Genomic DNA, 22,045 nt, shown 5'->3' with positions numbered 1-22,045 from the left:
TATATATATATATATATATATATATATCATATACACACTCAAGAATAAGTGAATACTTTTATATTCCTGCTACTGTTATTTTCTTTTCTGTCGTTTGTTGGTTTACATACATAATTTTGAGCTAGATATCCAGAAATATCATTCTCATTTGTCAGCTGAATTTTGTCATGTGAATATTACTAAGCAGCCAGTATTTTCCATTTGTATTATACATTTTCTTACAATAAATGAGACAGAATAAAGTTAAAAATACAATACTGCAAAACGTACCCAAAGGTTGACCAAGATCTTGGGCCTGAATCTATGTGCCTCATTCATTACATAAAAACCCATTAATAAATTTCCATTTAAGTGAAGTTCAACTGAGAATGCAAATGACACAGTCTGTATTGTTCCAGTGTCACTAAACTACACAGAAATTACTATAATGTTCCCATACTGCACTTCTAAGCTTTGAGCTGTTTTTTAGTAATCGCTGGTTTATTTTAATGGGTGAAAGAGAATGAAAAAAAAAAATCCATTATCTCACTAACATAATCACCATACATTTGCAATGGCTTTAAGCTAAAAGCAATAAAATTATGACCAACATATACAGATATGTGTGGCCAAGTTGCTTGAAATACCAACTATCCCCAATGTTTTGTTTCTTTATGTGGGTCTAACTCAAATAATAGGGCAACAAGAATCATCCTGAACTCTAACAGGTTTGTTTCATAAACCAACTTATAGTCAGGCTAAAGTTTTCACTCTGAGAGTCAATTACCCTTTAAGAGTACTCAGACCCATTTAATATGCTGTTTCTGAAGTGGTTTTTCTTAGAAGAAGAAGACTGGCATCCTGACAAATCATCTTCACCTGCACCCACCACCTGTAGGACAGGATTCAGGCATAGTTGCATTCCAGGCTGGGCTCATTTTCTTAATATCTTCTTCAGTTCTGTCCTTTGTGTCTTAGCATCACAGGTTGGTTTCCATCATTGTTGGAAGTTGACTACTAGCAGCCATTGAAGGCAATATGGTTACACCTAGGTAGAGAGTAGCATTAATTCCCATAATTACCCAAGTCCTGAAATTCACTGATCAAACTGTCCCTGAGTCATTCCCTATGATCAGGTGACTGTAATGTGCTAATCTATTGGCCCTGGAATATCTGAACCTTTGACTGTGGCAAATTAGATAGAATACACTGACTGTGTTAGATAAAGCACTCACCCCAGCGCTGAGTGTTAAGCTAATCCCACCAAAAGAAATGTTGCAACATAGTGGGATAGGAATTCGGTAGATGTTGGTGAGAAAACTCACAGTATCCACTGTCACAGATTGGGTTCCTTGGATGCAAATTCTGAGAGAGGGCTTAGTATTCAAGATGGGTGTTTTAGGGAGTATCCTTGGGATCAATACCTGCATAGGGAGGGGAAGGAAGCAAGTGTGGGCAGAGCAGTGTGACCAATGGCAAGTTTTGCTGCTCCCATGAGGAGGTCTGAAGCTAGAATGGCCCTTCAGAGTTGTTCTCAACTGGGTGGAAATAGCCAGGCGTTTATGTTCCCAGTGAGACCAGCCATTGGACGTGCCTGCAGGGAAAGGGGCATGACTCTGGCAGCGCTCTGCAGGGGAGACAATTCCTGAAGGAACTGTATATTCATGAATATACTGCGTGTACTGGTTGAACTCTGAAAGCTAATTACTTTCCAAGTTTGGCAATGGAACTCAAAGCTTGTTTTGATTAATTCTACACTCTTCCAGTTCATCAGAGTTAAGACTAAAACAAAATGTAACGTTTTTCCTTTTCTTGTCCAATCATTCCATATCAATCTCAAACTCTGAAGAGGTAAAACACAGGGTGAAAATTCTTTAGAAATCTTAATCTACCTCACATTTTAGCTTTATAAACCAAACAGGAGTTTTGAGGTTTACTAGCTGAGTGACACAGCAGCAAAAAATTACCCTCCCCCATGCTAATAAAATGAACAAAAATAGTTTTTAAATGAAGAAAGAAAAAAAGAAAAAATTCCTTCACAAGCAACAATCAAATAAGGAAATGAGAACAAATGAAAGCCATTAACCTCAAAAAAGCAGAGCTAAGGAAAGAAACAGAATTCTGATATGACAGGTGGTGTGGTGTGGGCCCCTGAGCCACCTTCCTTGCTCCCAGAATCAACCCCCCAAAAGAAGAAAATGACTCTACAAAATTCTCTGAACTCTCACTAAAATCTTTCATTAGGAGTAATGTGGACCGGGGAGAAGTAGGCAATGCTTTTGATTTTTTTTTTTTCTCTCTCTGCTCTTTACACAGTTTGATTTTTTAAAATAATGCATAAGCATATATTATTTTTATTTAAATTGGAATAATTTATGTGAAAAAAAAACAAAATTAGAAACAAAGAATTACCCTATGTGTTACATAAACAGTGCCCACTTAAGAGCATCAGGACAAGCCATGGGAAGAGAGTTGAACTTGGTCAATTTATTTTTTTGTTCACCAGAACTTCAACAGACATACTTCCAAAGGAGAATGGTTTGATTTATAACAAGTAATAAAAATTACACTATGTCATTTTTCTGTATGAATTTATTCTAAAGAGATGAGACTATCTCTTACACATCACCTTATTATTCTGTTTTATTTAAGCAGTAAATGTTGAAACAATAACTCTCCTCTCCCTAAGACCTTTATGTTACATCTTTTTTTTTCTATAGGTATATAATCTAGATAGTATTAGTGACAAATGAAAAACATGTATTTTTAAAATTTTCACTGCCATGTATTCTCACTTTCCCAATCTTATAGAGGGTATGAACATCCCTCACTCTCATTTCTAATTTCATTAGTTTCATTTTTAATTTTTAAAATTAATTCATTTTTAATTTCCATTAGCTTAGCAAATAATTATTTTGCCTAACACTGTATAAGGCGCTGTGGAAAATCCTTGAAATGGGCCTGCTCCCAGTGAGCTCAGAGTTGCTGGTAATAAAGTAGCCCCCAGAAGCCAGTGTGTCTGACAATAGCAGATGATCCACGGGGAACTACTAGCTGGGCTCTCTCCTAAGGGCACCCCCTTGCAACTCATTATGTACTACTAAAGCCCAACTTGCATGTCTCAAAATAATGGTCCAAGAAGCTTACCTAGTCCTCAAAGGATAGGAAAATATTGAGGTTCAGCAGATGATTCTTCTTCCTCCACTCTTCTTCTTCCCTCCCACCATGCTTTAAGTGGTTAAAAATAAAAGGAAGAGAATATGGGAGAAGAAGAGAGGAAGGAGAAAGAAAACTTGGCCAAAAAGAAAATAGAATACACGTAAGTAAATCTAGTCCTTAAAGACTAACCTGTGTTAAAGTCATCGCATCAACATCATTAACTCCTTGGGGGGTGTCAGGAGACCTGAGTCAAAGCTGCAGATGCACCATGTATTAGTCAGGGTTCCCCAGAGAAACAGAACCAATAGGATAGATAGAGATAGAGATAGAAAATATTTACTGTAGCAGTTAGCTTACATGGTTTTGGAGACGAAGAAATCCCACAGTCTACCATCTGTGAGTTGGAAGACCAAGAAAGACAGTGGTGTAATTCAGTGAGTCTGAAAGCCTGAAATTTGGGGGCTGATGGTGTAAGTCCTGGTTACAGTCCATGAGTCCAAGAGCCAGGAGCTCTGATGTCTGTGGGCAGGAGAAGACGGCTATCTCAGCTCAAGCAGAGAGAGAGGATTTGCCCTTCCTCTACCTTTTTGTTCTGTTCAGGTCTTCAACAGATTAGATGATGCCCAGCACATTGGTATTGTGGGTGATCTTCTTTACTCAGTTGACATATTCAAAGGCTAATCTCTTCCAGAAACACCTTCACAGATATGTCCAGAAATAATGTCCTACCAGTTATCTAAGCATCCCTTAGCCCAGTCACATAAAAATAACACATCACACACAGCGTCTTTCTGTGACCTTGGCAATCTTCTTGGCCACAGTTTCCTAATCTGTAAATTGGTGATAGATAAGGACATAGTATTTTTAGGGTTAATAAGAGAATTGAGTATGTGAAGGCACTTTATAAATGGAAGTATGCTATAAAAACATAAATGCAAAAGGATGTCCCAGTTGTACCCTGCCCAGACTAACTTAGAATAAGTTTGCCAAATCAGAGAGATGATTACTACTCCAGAAATCTATTTATATATGTTATTGTGAGGGAGGAATTTTATTTTCAGGCTGAAGGAAAAAAGAAAGTGTGTGTGTGTGTGTGTGTGTGTGTGTGTGTGTGTGTGTATCTAGCACTAGTACTAGAGCTAGTCTGGGGTAGGAAGTAAAAGCAAAAGAATTGAGTGAATAACGTATTCTCACTCAATATGAGAAGGTTTATATCCCCAGTGGGGTAGAGGTCAAAGCAAAGACTGAGGAAGGTGTTTACATGACATTCTATGCATCTCTAAGTGCTAGCATGGTTTCTTGGCTCAAGGGACAAACTGTGACAGAATTAGGGAGCAGGCTCACTCTCTGTTTTATTGAGAAATAAACTATGACCAATGCTGGGGAATTCGCCACTTCCCCTGCTCCTACAGAAGATTTGTGCATTGGCTGCAGCCAAGCAGACGCAGAAGCAATGGAAGAGGTTTGTGTTCCTAGGACAATCTGGGGAGGAAAAAAGGAGAGAGGAGACCTACTGTAGTCATGAATGCTTAGGTTCAATTTTTTTTTAATTGTATAAATCAATGAATCTTACTATCACATGGAGGTCAGAATCAGCACATAGGTACTCAAGAGCCCAGAGATGGAGGTAGCCCTGGGAATTTTAAAAAATATATAACAGGTTTTAAATGACCAGAGTCTCTTGACTTGGTGTGGGCTTGAGCCAATTTTACTTAGGTTTTGAGTGGGAGGTAGGCCTAAGCTAACATTCAAAATACATTAATGAAAGCTGACCTCTCTGTTGGAAATGTATGTCAGGGCCTAGACATCTACCCATTGGTCAGGCTCAGTCCATCTGGGTGGCTCCTGAACCATCTTTATGGATCCTCCAAGGAAAACAATGTGAAAAGCAGTAAATTAAATGATCTTTAAAGTTATTTCCATAAGGAAGAATTGAACTGAATTTTATAAATTTAGTGTAAAACTTTTATTTCTATGTTGCATTTCTTTGTTATGGTTTATGCCAAGTTCAAGAATTGTGCTCCTTCCAATAAAAAAAAAAAAAAAAAGAATTGTGCTCTTGGGCTGTATTCACACCCATGAAGACATTAAAACTGAATGAAATCTGGTATATCATCACTCACTTTTCTGTTCCTTCTCCTTTTCCAGCCCTAAGACTACACAGAGAGTTCTATGGTTACTAAGTACTATCATGAACCTAACCATTTTTCTACCGTTATGCAGAACTAGTTTTCTTTAAAATAAATAAATTTATTTATTTATTTATGGCTGTGTTGGGTCTTTGTTACTGCGCATGGGCTTTCTCTAGTTGCACAGAGTGGGGGTTATTCTTGGTTGCAGTGTACAGGCATCTCATTGTGATGACTTCTCTTGTTGCAGAGCATGGGCTATAGGTGCGTGGGCTTGGTAGTTGTGACTCACCAGCTCTAGGGCTCAGGCTCAGTAGTTGTGGTGCAGGGGCTTAGTTGCTCCGTGGCATGTGGGATCTTCCCGGATCAGGGCTCAAACCTGTGTCCCCTGCATTGGCAGGCGGATTCTTAACCACTGCACCACCAGGGAAGTCCCCAGAACTAGTTTTTGATCAGACATGCAGACCATCGCTGTGAAAGAAGTCATTCACTCCATCATCACTTTGAGTGTCAGCTAAATTCAAGATACTATGAGAAAGGCAGGGAGTGACATGGCTGTACCTTTGAGAAGTTTCCAAGTCTAGTGAGGAAGAAAGGGAAAAAATAAAGAGATCTATTGTAGCATGATGTGATACCTGTTTCAAAATAGGTGTAAAAATGCTATGAAAACACAATGGGAGGAAAAAACAAAGAAGTCTGTTTGGGAAAGTCATCACCTACCAGAAGCCACTTCCTAGATCTTGAAGAGTGAGTGGAATTAGTCACACAGAGAACAGAGGAAGAGATGATGGAGGATGGAAAGATGTGTATAAGGCCAGCATGGACAGAAGCATGGAGAAACATTAGCCGATCAATCAACAGTTGACCAGGCTTTCAAGTGAGGAGAAAAATAAGGGCCAGTTGACAAGTTTTTATTATCTTTACTAATAGAACCAATAAAAAAGTGTCAACTTGTTGTTAACTGTTAAATTTTTACATTGCTTTCCTCCAAATAACACAACACACGGTCTCATTATGTTTTTCCACTGTATCCTCAGGGACAACTTTTGGACTCAGGCAAATCTCTCACTGAAATTTTACCAACTCTTTGGCCAGCAAATGGCAATAGTAGACGTGACAACAGAAATCTGACATGGTGAAGTTTTCTGGCAATCGTCAAGAGGAATGGCATACATCATGTCAGGTTTCAACGTGCTTGCACAAAGTGAGCCTTAAACCATATAAAATTTCACTCATCATCACTAATTACAATTCTATATGTTTTTGAAGGCTTTATAGTTCAACCCTAAAATTTTGCTTAGGGCGGACACTTGGGCTTTCCCTTCAAAACTTCATAAGAACTAGAATCAGGTAAAACCAGTTAAGCAGATTTTGTAGAGGGCGAATTACAATCTCCTACACTGTCCCATACTCCAAACACTTACCCCCAAATTGATGGGTGCTGCTGTTGGAATGTCAACATTCTCAGAAATACTGTCAACAAAAGCAGGGCTGGTCTCCAAGATATTCAAAACAAGTAACTGAATAAGGTACTGTTTTGCAATATGACTTCTTTATAGCTGATTTTGGAATTATTGACCACATGTAACTTTATTTATCTGGGATCTCTCAGAGAAAAAGCCCCTCAGAGCTTTGTGCATTGATAATTTTTTTTTTTTTCTTAAATGATAGGTCATGAAAAACTTTGAGGGCAGTGGAATTGCCTGGAAAGTCACATAAAATTATAATCATTTGTAACTCTAACAGTCAAAGAAAAAGAGTATTTGTTAAAACCCATGGGCAATCATGAAATTAAAAACTGGAGAAACATAAGGCATCTCATTTCTATTCATTTTAAAGTGCCGATAGAAAATTGCCCTTTAGAAGACTGAGTAAACTTAAATATATCATCACAGAGGCATAGAAATTTAATGGTGGGAAGGACTTCAGACATTATCTACACCAACCTCTTCATTTTATAAATGAGTAACTGAGGTCCATAATAACATAAGTGCTAAACCTAAGCTCACTAGGAGAGCTGCAATCAGATACTAGAGCTCTTGTTCTTCATTTCTCCTTATATATATGTCCTTATAGAGAGAGAGGAAAAAAAAAATCCTTCAAAATGAGGAAGAAAGGAAAGTCTTGGAGAGGAGAACAATTAAGAAACAGACTTGATCAATATTCACTCCAAAAGGAAAATGATAAGTGGGCAGACAAGTCCAGGGATTTTAAAGCAAAGGAGTCTGGTGCCTACTCACAGGAAGGCAGTAGCCTTGAAGGAGCTCCCTGGGTTAAAGGGTTGCAAAGGCTACCTGGAGTACTGCAAAAAGAGAAGAAACAAGGCAGAATCGGAGACTTTCCTGTAGCCTGTGCAATCTGCATAAGATTAAAACCTTCCCCCAGACTCCAGATAGATGTACAAGTTAACAAAGATAGAGAGTCCACAGACCCAGCAGTCTCATGGAGAGACAAGGTGTCAGCAGAAAGACATGTGGATCTTATAACTAGAGCTCAAAGAGTAGCTGATGGCCAGACTTGACAATATGCACCTCAAGGCACGCCAGAGAGCCTAGAAGCCAACAAAGACCCAGCATTGCCTACCAATACTGTGGCTTCCACAAGTACTCCCCTCCTGTTATCCCCCCAAAATTAAAATATTGAAGTCCTAACCCCCATTACCTTAGAGTGTGGCTGTATTTAGAGACAGGTGTTTTTATGAGGTAATTAAGTTAAAATGAAGTCATTAGGGTGATTCCTAATCCAATATGGCAGGTGTCCTTATAAGAGGAAATTTGGACACAGACATGCAGAGAGGAAGAACACCTTGTGAACATTAAGACAGTTATCTGGGAGACAAGGAGAGAAGGCTCAGAAGAAACTAACCCTACCAGACACGTTGATCTCAGACTTCAAGTCTCTAGAACTGTGAGAAAATAATTTCTATTGTTTACAACACCCAGTTTGTGATACTTCGTTATGGCAGCCTTAGCAAACTAATAAACTATCCTAAGCACAAGATGACATTCGGAGGAAAAACGGACTAGCATTGATTTACAAACTGACTGTGGTTAAACCTCCCAAAACTGGACCTCTTGGAAACCAGAAGAATATATGTTCTGTCATCAGTTCAAATCACGATAGAGATTCACTTAAGTAACATTTAAAAAACAAAACCAAAACCCTGCCCTTTCTATTATCATTCTGTACCTCACAGCATATAAATTCTGCAGGGAATTTACTTTGGATACATTGTATAAAGTCAAAGGTATGAAATAAGAGCTATTTATTGAACTATGGGACTTTAAAAACAATATATAGATACCTATTCATAAATTACTTTCCACATGGTTAGTTTATAAAAGACTACTGGAATGGATTGATTTGTTAGTTTGATTAGAAAGTTAAATGGATTAATAAATTGGGAGAAGGTATCTCTTACAGTTAAATATTTTTGTTTATTGGTTGGACTACCGATCAATTTCTAAGTCAGTCACGTATTTGTCAAACATGGAAGGCACTATGAATAAAATTTGGAGTTATGAAGAATGGTCGACATCCCAGTTCTGCCACTAGAACAAATGTGTAGCTGTAGGCAATTTACTGAACCTCTCTAAGCCTTTTCTTCCTTGTCTGTAAAATGTAGGTAATAAAATCTAATTCATAGGGTTGTTGTGAGGATGAAATTGATGGCACTGAGAATATAAAGTAAATGGCTGAGACAAATGAGAAATTAGTTTGAAATCAGTTGGGACCAGACTATAGAGAGTTTTTGATGTCCAAACTATGGAAGTTTGTACTTGATATTTAGGTAAGGAAGAACATTAATACAGAAATTCTATGGCTCAGAGGACCCAGTGTTCTATATCTTATTATAATTACAGTTTGAGGATAATTGTTCATTGTGAACCTCTTGAATTTGAAGTTTAGTGGGGCAAAATATCAAGACACCTGTCATCTTAGGATAAAACTTAGTCATATTTTCTGCTTTCTTATTCTGGGAAATTATTATTCTAGTTGAAAATATATATAATATCTCAACCACCTAGATCTCCCTTCAAGAATGAAGGATTTATTTCTCCAGCTGCAGGAGTGCTAATGGCAGCATTCATTAACTGTTTGCCATTTTGGGAATTGCCTCTGTTAAGAAGAGCTTCTTCTCCCAAATTTACAGGCCCAGCGGCAGCTTATATTTAATGACTGATGAAGGAGTTCCCTTGTGAGCAACTGACAGAGGAAGCAGAAAGCAATCATAAATCATTGATGGCTTAGCTCAGTAATAAGGATGCAACTTGGAAATGGCAAGAGGTTGCACTTAAAAGAAGGTAACCTTGAAAAAAGGTGGTAAGAGAAAATGTTTCCAAAAAGCAGAATTCTAGGCAGTATAGCTGGTCATCCACACTGTGTGGAAGGAGAACAGGCATTAAAAAACCAAGTAGACAAAACTACCAACCAGTGACCTTAGCTATTCCTGGTCATCAGCCATTCCAGTAATTAAACAATACATGCATAAGTAAATAATCATAACGGCAGGGATGGAGACTGTGAAGGATCAAACAGCACTAGCTTCCACTTACAGCAGTAGGTTAAATACTGCACTGCTGAATGGTCAAAAACCAGTGATGGAGACCAAAGATGAGTCCTAATATGGCACAGACCTTCAAGGTCACCAATTAGCCCCATGGTGGCAAACTGAGTACATTGAACACCTTCTACAAGGGAGGCAGCCATGATTGATTTTGATAAGAATAGACTTACATTCTCATTATGGATTTGCACTTTCTGACCACAGGGTCTCAGTCAACAATACTTTCCCAGGATTTAAAGACTGTTTAGTTTACCAGCACAGGGTACTATTTCATAGCAAACGAAGTGTTAGTGTGAGCTTGACCATGGGGTTCACTCATTCTATTACATACTATACCACCCAGAAGCTTCTGGCCTAATGAAATGACAGAAAGAGATGGTAAAAACACAGCTGAAGCACCAGCCTGGAGAAGGTAACTTGAGAGGATTTGGTGCCATCTTCCAGGATGCAATGCACATTCTAAATCACCAACTTTTATATGGTGCTGTGTCTTCAATGGGTGGGCTACTTGGACCCAGAATCTAAGTGGTAGGAAGAGGAAACCCTCTGCTACTATCACTACTAGTAGCATTATTGGAGAATGTGTGCTTTCCATTCCTGCAACTCTGAACTGTGAGGGTTTAGAAGTTCTGGTTCTCAAAGCGGGAACACTGCAGTAAGGGAACAAAAAATAGTTCTATTTAACTATAAAGGTCAGTTGCTGGGTCACTTTGGGCTCCTTGTGCCAAAAGACCAGTAATTAAGAATAGGATTCACCATATTAGAAAGGATAATTGATCCTGATCACCAGATATGGCTGTGTTACACAATGAGTAAAGGAGAAATATGTTTCAACCAATGTAATCTACGTACATCTTGCAATCTATCCACAACTTTCATGGTAAATAGAAAAAAATGCAGCAGTCATGATTCAGAAAAATGCATTATACAGGGGTGAAATTTTCAAGGATGTGGGTCTGGGTCATATCACCAGGTAAGCCACCAAGAACAGTAGAGATACTAGCTTAAGGTCAAAGAAATCTGAAAAGGATAGTAGAGCAGGGAAACAGTGAGTATCAGTTGTAGCCCATAGACCAACTACAGTGGTGGGAGCTATAGTTCCTCTCATTAATTTTACAGGATTAAGAGCCCCCAGAAACCTGAAAGATCTGCTCCCAAATTCCATACAAAGATATGTTTCTGAGTGGCACAAGGGGTGGACTCTTATGCATGTTGTGACTGTTACCTATCCCCTTTGGGGATGAAGGACTTACTCTTCCACCTTCTGGGAGGGCTTCATATAGAGATCCCTCAACAGTCAGCCCTAATCTGGAGATGCGTGTTAAAGAGATCTGCTTCACCCAAGGCAAATTCACTTCTCAGCTGCCTCACATTCAATGATTAACCAATGTGAGAGTCTAAAGCTGAATTCCTCACCCCAACTCATGACAACTCTGAAGGACCATTCAAGATTCAGATCTATCGATGGGATTCACTGAGGCCTTTGTGGAGACCCCAACACAGTCCACTTTCTCCTTTCTCCAGTCCTGCCTTCCTCTCCCTTCTTACCATAAGTGTTAGTTCCAGGAGCACCTTTAATAAATCTCCTGAATGATAACCTTTATCATAGAATCTGCTTCCAGAGAACTCACCCTATGACCGATACTAACTGTGGGACATGAAAACTCAGCCAGTCTCAGAGAAACAGGAAAAAGGAAAAAAAAAATGGAACCTAGAGTTAGTAATCTACTGGAGGAAGAAAGTAGAGTAGCCAAGGAAGTAAGTCAATCTGGGAATTGTTCCCCTACATTATAACGGCTCAAAATCTATACCAAGGAAGATTCCACTTAAGAGTTAAGAATAGGGCTTCCCTAGTGGCGCAGTTGTTAAGAATCCGCCTGCCAATGCAGGGGACACGTGTTCAAGCCCTGGTCTGGGAAGTTCCCACACGCCACGGAACAACGAATCCCGTGGGCCACAACTACTGAGCCTGCGCTCTAGAGCCCGCGAACCACAACTACAGAAGCCTGCATGCCTAGAGCCCGTGCTCCACAACAAGAGAAGCCACCACAATGAGAAGCCCACGCACCGCAACAAAGAGTAACCCCCGCTTGCTGCACCTAGAGAAAGCACGCACGCATCAAGGAAGACCCAATGCAGCCAAAAATAAATAAAAATAATAAATAAATAAATAAATTTAAAACAAAAAAAAAGATTTAAGAATAACAAGAAAGCATTTTTCCATCTTCTCCCTTCTTGTTACACTGAATAAGAGTTCATTGGGAGTGTTGGGAAAATGATGGAGTCTTATCTCACACCTGATTGCCCATATATTCATCTAACTATCTGCCTGAGAGATAAAACAAAACAAAACACCAATTCTGTGTTGTCCCAAGAGGAAAAAGAATGCACAGTCCAACACTGTGCTATTAAAAAAATAATTAGAAATAGTTCCAGTCATTTTCCCTAAGTGTGTGTGTGTGTAAAAAAAAAAAAAACCTAAACTAAAACAGATCATATCTTGAGGCAATATTAAATGTATAAATATAATAAATTTTCCAATTTCTCTGTAAGTGAAAATAATTCTAACTATCCTACAGAAAGCTCTTACTTGATGGACATTAATCTCAACTAAGCAATAATGATTTGTGCTGCAGGGAACTCTGGCTATCACGAATGTGTTTGCTCATTAAATTCCCATGAATGCTCTGAAGTTTATTTTAGATTACATTTGGATTCCAGTGAAATAAATTATAGCACATTAATATGGAAAACGAAGTTTATTTTCTTCAAAAAGTTTACTTGTTTGGTACAAAAAATATTCTACAATTCAGCTAATAAAATTTTATTGTAAACTACAGACTAAGAATTTTAAGGAGATTTTCTTTCTTCATATTTGCCATTTGGTATTCAAAATAACTTTGTCAAGACAGTAATAGTTTAATTATTAAAAAGTTAATTGAATCTAAAATTTATAAAGTAATTAAGAATTGAATAAGCTTCCCATGTGAGACTATGAGAAAAATACCACATAAAATTTGACTTGCATTTTCTGTGGTGTGTTAGAAGATGTAAAAGACAAAATATATAATGTTTTTTAATATGTAGGCATTTGAATCCATGGTGTTCAAGCCCAGGAGACATATTTGCATGCTCCTCTATATATCTAGTTTTGCAGGAAGTGATTCTTGGGAAATGGTAGAGATACTGTAAGGGTGACAAAGATTGTTTTACACTATAAACTTGTATCACAGGGTATCAGAAGTAATTAAAGGAGATATATATAAGATACCTGACACAGGTCAATAGTCAATAAAGAGTGATTGGTGTTATTATGGTCAAAGTAAGGAATATCTTGAATGGAGAAGAGGGTTATTTTTCTTACAAGAACACATTAGATTTAATTTTAAAAAGTTAGTTTAGCTACTTGGCTTCCGCTTACAGAAAGATGGAAAGAACAAAACTCCCACTATTTTGACAAAAATAATAAAAGATAATTTACAGGTGGTGCAGTGGTTGAGAGTTCACTTGCCAATGCAGGGGACACGGGTTCGTGCCCCGGTCAGGGAAGATTCCACATGCCACGGAGTGGCTGGGCCCATGAGCCATGGCCGCTAAGCCTGCACGTCTGGAGCCTGTGCTCCACAATGGGAGAGGCCACAACAGTGAGAGGCCTGTGTACCACAAAAAATAAATTAATTAATTAATTTTAAAAAATAAAAGATAACTTACAAATTCACAACTTTTCTCAAAGAACTTAGGCCACAGGTCAACAAACTAAGCTGAAATCTAAGGGAAAGTCAGGTGCCTCAAATGAGTGATTAGACATGAGCACTTGCTTACTGGTGCACCTGCCACTGGACACCAGCATGAAGAATTTAGCTAAAATTTTAATAAAATACTAATGGCAAAGTGTAAGTGATTGAGAGAATATTGAACTCCTGGAAACAGAAGATAAAAGAGGAATTTGTACCCACTCACAGCCATGGATCTTACTAGACACTCACAGGAACAGCTGGGGACAGGGTAACTACAATCATGCAGGCTTAGGGGAGAGGAGCAAACAGCCATGGGCGGAAAGGCACATTGCTCATCTGCAAACTTTTCTACCCCTGCTATAGATCAACCTTTGGGAGAAGGGCAAAAACACTGTCCTTTCAGCCCCTGGTGAACAACCATTGCAGTTAGGGAAAGGGAAGAGTAAAATATGCTCTGTCCCTGGGGGAGGGGCAGGAATATATGTTGGGCAAAGATTTGCAGCTGGAGACGGGACAGAACCACTGAGAAGACGCACCCTCAAGACCCAGATATACAGCACCTGTCTAAGGCTCAAGTTAATCAGAACAACAGAGAACAACCCCTCTACCACCACCACTTATTGCACGAAGTTAACAAGAGTCAAGTATCGATTAACAGTGGTTTACTACTGGGAGGGGGGTAAAAGCATGGAGAGAAATCCCCTCGGAGGCACAGGGCAAAGAGAAGACTTAAAGCTGGGAGTGGAAAAGACATCAAGAAAATACCTCAGAAAACCAGCCCTACTCAAACACAAGGTAATGCTAGAGAAATTTGAAGCATGTGTTGCACTGAGGATAACCGTAGAAACAAACAAAAAAAACAAACCCAGATCAACTACTGATTAGATTTCCTAACTACTCCAAGAAAAGTCCACAGAAGAAATGGGATTACAAATTATTTACCTCTATCTCTACTGTCCTGAATAAAATGTCAAGTTTCATCAAAAAAATCACAAGATGTGCAAAGAATCAAGAAAACAAAAACACATTGTTGAGAGGCAAAGCGATCATCAGGACAAGATTCAGTTATGACACAGATACTGGAATCATTAGACACAGAATTTTTTTTTTATTAAAGTATTCTTTTTTAGAAGATTGGTTAAATATGGCAGAGTAGAAGGACGTGCTCTCACTCCCTCTTGCGAGAGCACCAAAATCACAACTAACTGCTGAACAATCATTGACAGGAAGACACTGGAACTCACCAGAAAAGATACCCCACATCCAAAGACAAAGGAGAAGCCAAAATGAAATGGGAGGAGGGGTGTAATCACAATAAAATCAAATCCCATATATGTTGGGTGGGTGATTCACCAACTGGAGAACACTGATACCACAGAAGTCCACCCACTGGAGTGAAGGTTCTGAGACCCACGTCAGGCTTCCCAACCTGGGGGTCCGGCAACAGGAGGAGGAATTCCTAGAGAATCAGACTTTGAAGGCTAGCAGGATTTGATTGCAGGGCTTCGACAGGGCAGGGGTAAACAGAGACTCCACTCTTGGAGGGCACACACAAAGTAGTGTGCTCATCAGGACACAGGGGAAGGAGCAGTGACCCCACAGGAGACTGAATCAGACCTACCTGCTAGTGTTGGAGGGTCTCCTGCAGAGGTGGGGGTGGCTGTGGCTCATCGTGAGGACAAGGACATTGGCAGCAGAAGTTCTGGGTAGTACTCCTTGGAATGAGCCCTCCCAGAGTCCCCCATTAACCTTACCAAAGAGCCCGGGTAGGCTGCAATGTTGGGTCACCTCAGGTGAAACAACCAACAGGGAGGGAACCCAGCCCCACCCATCAGCAGACAAGCAGATTAAAGTTTTACTGAGCTCTGCCCACCAGAGGAAAACACAGCTCTACCCACCACCAGTCCCTCCCATCAGGAAACTTGCACAAGCCTCTTAGATAGCTACATTCACCAGAGGGCAGACAGCAGAAGCAAGAAGAACTATAGTCCTGCAGCCTGTAGAACAAAAAACACATTCAGAGAAAGATAGACAAGATGAAAAGGCAGAGGGCTATGTACCAGATGAAGGAACAAGATAAAACCCCAGAAAAACAGCTAAATGAAGTGGAGGTAGGCAACCTTCCAGAAAAAGAATTCAGAATAATGATAGTGAAGATGATCCAGGACCTCAGAAAAAGAATGGAGGCAAAGATCGAGAAGATGCAAGAAATATTTAACAAAGACCTAGAAGAATTAAAGAACAAACACATAGAAGAATTAAAGAACAAACAAACAGAGATGAACAATACAATCACTGAAATGAAAAATACACTAGAAGGAATCAATAGCAGAAGGACTGAGGCAGAAGAACGGATAAGTGACCTGGAAGAGGGAATGGTGGAATTCACTGCAGCAGAATAGAATAAAGAAAAAAGAGTGAAAAAAAAAATGAAGAAAGCCTAAGAGGCTTCAGGGACAACATTAAACACAACAACATTCACATCACAAGGATCCCAGAAGGAGACGAGAGAGAGAAAGGACCCAAGAAAATAGTTGAAGAGATTATAGTCAAAAACTTCCCTAACACGGGAAAGGAAATAGTTATTCAAGTCCAGGAAGTGCAGAGAGTCCTAGGCTGGATAAAACCAAGGAGAAACACGCCGAGACACATAGTAATTGAACCAACAAAAATTAAAGACAAAGAAAAATTATTGAAAACAACAAGGGAAAAATGATAAATAGCATACTAGGGAACTCCCATAAGGTTAACAGCTGATTTCTCAGCAGAAACTCTAAAAGCCAGAAAGGAGTGGTGTGACATATTTAAAGTGATGAAAGGGAAGAACCTACAACAAAGATTACTCTACCTGGCAAGGATCTCATTCAGATATGACAGAGAAATCAAAAGCTTTACAGACAAGCAAAAGCTAAGAGAATTCAGCATCACCAAAACAGCTCTACACAAATGCTAAAGGAACTTCTCTAAGTGGGAAACACAAGAGAAGAAGAGGACCTACAAAAACAAACCCAAAATAATTAAGAAAATGGTAATAGAAATATACATAATGATAATTACCTTAAATGTGACCCATATATATGTTGTCTATAAGAGACCCACTTCAGACCTAGGGACACATACAAACTGAAAGTGAGGGGATGGAAAAAGATATTCCATGCAAATGGAAATCAAAAGAAAGCTGGAGTAGCAATACTCATATCAGATAAAATAGACTTTAAAATAAAGAATGTTACAAGAGACAAGGAAGGACATTATGTAATGATCAAGGGATCAATCCAAGAAGAAGATATAACAATTATAAATATATATGCACCCAACATAGGAGCACCTCAATACATAAGGCAACTGTTAACAGCAATAAAAGAGAAAATTGATAGTAACACAATAATAGTGGGGGACTTTAACACCTCACTTATACCAATGGACAGATCATCCAAACAGAAAATTAATAAGGAAAGACAAGCTTTAAATGACACAATAGACCAGATAGATTTAATTGATATTTATAGGACATTCCATCCAAAAACAGCAGATTACAGTTTCTTCTCAAGTGCACACAGAAATTCAATTCTACAGGATAGGTCACAACTTGGGTCACAAATCAAGCCTCAGTAAGTTTTTAAAAAATTGAAATCATATCAAGCATCTTTTCTGTCCATAATGCTATGAGACTAGAAATAAATTACAGGGGAAAGACTTAAAAAACACAAACACATGGGAGCTAAACACTACGTTGCTAAATAACTAAGAGATCACTGAAGAAATCAAAGAGGAAATAAAAAAATACTTAGAGACAAATGACAATGAAAACATGACAATCCAAAACCTATGGGACGCAGGAAAAGCAGTTCTAAGAGGGAAGTTTATAGCAATACAAGCCTATCTCAAGAAACAAGAAAAGTCTCCAATACAATCTAACCTTACACCTAAAGGAACTAGAGAAAGAAGAACAAACAAAACCCAATGTTAGTAGAAGGAAAGAAATCATAAAGATCAGAGCTGAAATAAATGAAATAGAAACAAAGAAAACAATAGCAAAGATCAATAAAACTAAGCGCTGGTTCTTTGAGAAAATAAACAAAATTGATAAACGATTAGCCAGACTCATCAAGAAAAAGAGGGAGAGGACTCAAATCAATAAATTAGAAATGAAAAAGGAGAAGTTACAATGGACACTGCAGAAATACAAAGCATCCTAATAGACTACTACAAGCAACTCTATGCCAATAAAATGGACAACCTGGAAGAAATGGACAAATTCTTAGAAAGGTATAACCTTCCAAGACTGAACCAGGAAGATATAGAAAATATGAACAGATGAATCACAAGCACTGAAATTGAAACTGTGATTAAAAATCTTCCAACAAACAAAAGTCCAGGACCAGATGGCTTCACAGGTGAATTCTATCAAACATTTAGAGAAGAGCTAACACCCATCCTTCTCAAACTCTTCCCAAAAATTGCAGAGGAAGGAACACCCCCAAACTCATTCTATGAGGCCACCATCACCCTGATACCAAAACCAGACAAAGATACTATAAAAAAAGAAAATTACAGACCAATATCACTGATGAATATAGATGCAAAAATCCTCAACAAAATACTAGTGAACAGAATCCAACAACACATTAAAAGGATTATACACCATGATCAAGTGGGATTAATCCCAGGGATGCAAGGATTCTTCAATATATGCAAATCAAGCAACGTGATACACCATATTAACAAATTGAAGGAGAAAAACCATATGATCATCTCAATAGATGCAGAAAAAGCTTTTGACAAAATTCAACACCTATTTATGATAAAAACTCTCCAGAAAGTGGGCATAGAGGGAACCTACCTCAACATAATAAAGGCCATATACAACAAACCCACAGCAAGCATCATTCTCAATGGTGAAAAACTGAAACCATTTCCTCTAAGATCAGGAAGAAGACAAGGATGTCCACGCTCACCACTATTATTCAACAGTTTTGGAAGTCCTAGCCACGGCAATCAGAGAAGAAAAAGAAATAAAAAGAATACAGATTGGAAAAGAAGAATTAAAACTGCCACGGTTTGCCGATGACATGATACTATACGTAGAGATTCCTAAAGATGCCACCAGAAAACTACTAGAGCTAATCAGTGAATTTAGTAAAGTTGCAGGATACAAAATTAATCCACAGAAATCGCTTGCATTCCTATATACTAATGATGAAAAATTTGAAAAAGAAATTAAGGAAACATCCCCATTTACCACTGCAACAAAAAGAATAAAATACCTAGGAATAAACCTACCTAGGGAGACAAAAGACCTGTATGCAAAAAACTATAAGACACTGATGAAAGAAATTAAAGATGATACAAATAGATGGAGAGATATACCATGTTCTTGGATTGGAAGAATCAATATTGTGACAATGACTATATTACCCAAAGCAATCTACAGAGTCAATGCAATCCCTATCAAATTACCAATGGCATTTTTTACAGAACTAAGACAAAAAATCTTAAAATTTGTATGGAGACATGAAAAACCCTGAATAGCCAAAGCAGTATTGTGGGAAGAAAATGGAGCTGGAGGAATAAGACTCCCTGACTTCAGAGTATACTACAAAGCTACAGTAATCAAGACATTATGGTACTGGCACAAAAACAGAAATATAGATCTATGGAACAGGATAGAAAGCCCAGAGATAAACCCGTGCACCTATGGTCAACTAATCTATGACAAAGGAGTCAAGGATATACAATGGAGAAAAGACAGCCTCTTCAATAAGTGATGCTGGGAAAACTGGACAGCTACATGTAAAAGAATAAATTAGAACACACTCTAATGCCATAATACACAAAAATAAACTCAAAATGGATTAGAGACTTCAATGTAAGCCTGGACAGTATAAAACTCTTAGAGGAAAACATAGGAAGAACACTCTTTGACATAAATCACAGCAAGATCTTTTTTGATCCACCTCCTAGAGTAATGGAAATAAAAACAAACAAAAAAATGGGACCTAATGAAACTTAAAAGCTTTTTCAAAGTAAAGGAAACTACAAACCAAAGAAGACATACAGATGGCCAAGAAGCACATGAAAACCTGCTCAACATAACTAATTATTAGAAAAATGCAAATCAAAACTACAATGAGGTATCACCTCACATCAGTTAGAATGGGCATCATCAGAAAATCTACAAACAAATGCTGGAGGGTGTGGAGAAAAGGGAAGCCTCTTGCACTGTTGGTTGGAATGTAAATTGAATTGATTTACAATGTAAATGTAAACTGATACAGCCACTATGGAGAACAGTATGGAGGTTCCTTAAAAACCTAAAAATACAATTATCATACGACCTGGCAATCCCACTTCTGGGCATATACCCAGAGAAAACCATAATTCAAAAGACACATGCACCCCAATGTTCATTGCAGCACTATTTACAATGGCCAGGCCATGGAAGTAACCTAAATGCCCATCGACAGATGAATGGATATAGATGTGGTACATGTATACAACGGAATATTACTCAACCATAAAAAGGAATGAAATTGGGTCATTTGTAGAGACGTGGATGGATCTAGAGACTGTCAGAAACATATGGACACCAAGGGGGGAATGTGGGGGGGAGGGGTGGGATGAATTTGGAGATTGGGATTGACATATATACATTAGTATGTATAAAATGGATGACTAATAAGAACCAGCTGTATAGAAAAATAAAATTAAATTTAAAAATATAAAATAAAATAAAAAATTAAAATAAAAATGTATTCTCTTTTAGATTGCTTATTTGTTTTAAATTAATTAATTTATTTATATAATTTTCGCTGCCTTCGGTCTTCGTTGCTGCTCGCAGCCTTCTAGCTGTGGCTAGAGGAGGCTACTCTTCATTGCAGTGTGCAGGCTTCTTATTGCAGTGGCTTCTCTTGTTGTGGAGCATAGTCTTCAGTAGTTGTGGCATGCTGGCTCAGTAGTTGTGGCTTGTGGGCTCTAGAGCGCAGGCTCAGTAGTTGTGGTGCACGGGCTTAGTTGTTCCACTGCATGTGGGATCTTCCCAGAGCAGGGATGGAACCCGTGTCCCCTGCATTGGTAGGCGGACTCTTAACCACTGCACCACCAGGGAAGTGCTAGACACAGAATTTTAAATAACTACTATTAATAGATTAAGACCTCTAAAAGACAAGATGAACAAAATGTATGATCAGGTGTGTAAATTCAGCAGAGATGAAAACTACAAGAAAGAATCAAATGAGGGCTTCCCTGGTGGCGCAGTGGTTGAGAGTTTGCCTGCTAATGCAGGGGACACAGGTTCGAGCCCTGTTCTGGGAGGATCCCACATGCCGTGGGGCACCTGGGCCCGTGAACCACAACTACTGAGCCTGCGCATATGGAGCCTGTGCTCCACAATAAGAGAGGCCGTGATAGTGAGAGGCCCGCGCACCACAATGAAGAGTGGCCCCCACTTGCCACATCTAAAGAAAGCCCTCGCACAGAAACGAAGACCCTACACAGCAAAAATAAATAAATAAATTAATAAACTCCTACCCCCAACATCTAAAAAAAAAAAAAAGAATCAAATGAAAATGCTAGAATAAATAAAAAGAGCAAGAAAAATGAGGAATGCCTTTGACAGGCGTATCAGTAGGTGGGCATAACGGAGGAGTTAATCAATAAACTTGAAAATAAGTCAACAAATTTACTCAAAGTGACACACACACACACAAAACAGTGAAATTTTTAAAAAGAAGAAAAGATCATCTGAGACATGTGAGATAATATCAAGTCACCTAATGTATCAATACATGTATTTGGAGCCTCAGAAGGAGAAGAAAGAGAGAACAGGCAGAACAAATATTTGAAAAAATAATGGCTGTGAATTTTCTGAAAATTAAAGACAGATACTACACCACAGGTCCCAGGATCTCAGAGGATAAAGATAGGATAAATATCAAAACAAATAAAAAAACAACAAAGAGAAATTGGTGTATTCCTCCAAACCAAAGAGAAAGAAAAAAATCTTTAAAAAGCCAGAGAAAAAAGGCACATCATATATAACATTATAGCAGATATTACACCAGAACCTATGCAAGCCAGAAAACAATAAAGTGACTCTTTAAAGGGCTGATAGAAAAAAAAAAAAAAAACTTTCAATGCAAAATTTTATACACAATGAAAATATATTTCAAAAAGAAGAAAAAAATAAAGCTTTTTTCAGATAAATAAAAGCTGAAAGTACTGTCAATACTATTCAGTACTACAAGAAATGTTAAAGGAAATTCTGTAGGCAAAGCAATATGATATAAGTCAAAAACAAAAGAAAGGGAGAGTGTTGAAAATGGAATAAGTGAAGATATTACAAAATTCATTTTGATTTTTAACTGCTTTAAAAGAAAACCTCAAAAGCTAAAATAACTAACAAGATATTTTGAGTTGATAGCACATGTACAACCAAATTATATGATGATAATAGTACAAGAAATGGGATGGAG

Source organism: Aethalodelphis obliquidens, unplaced genomic scaffold, assembly GCF_003676395.1.
Source record: "Aethalodelphis obliquidens isolate GAN/ISIS:26980383/991018 unplaced genomic scaffold, ASM367639v1 scaffold6, whole genome shotgun sequence".
Taxonomy (NCBI): Eukaryota; Metazoa; Chordata; class Mammalia; order Artiodactyla; family Delphinidae; genus Aethalodelphis; species Aethalodelphis obliquidens.
This window is presented reverse-complemented; position numbering follows the sequence as displayed.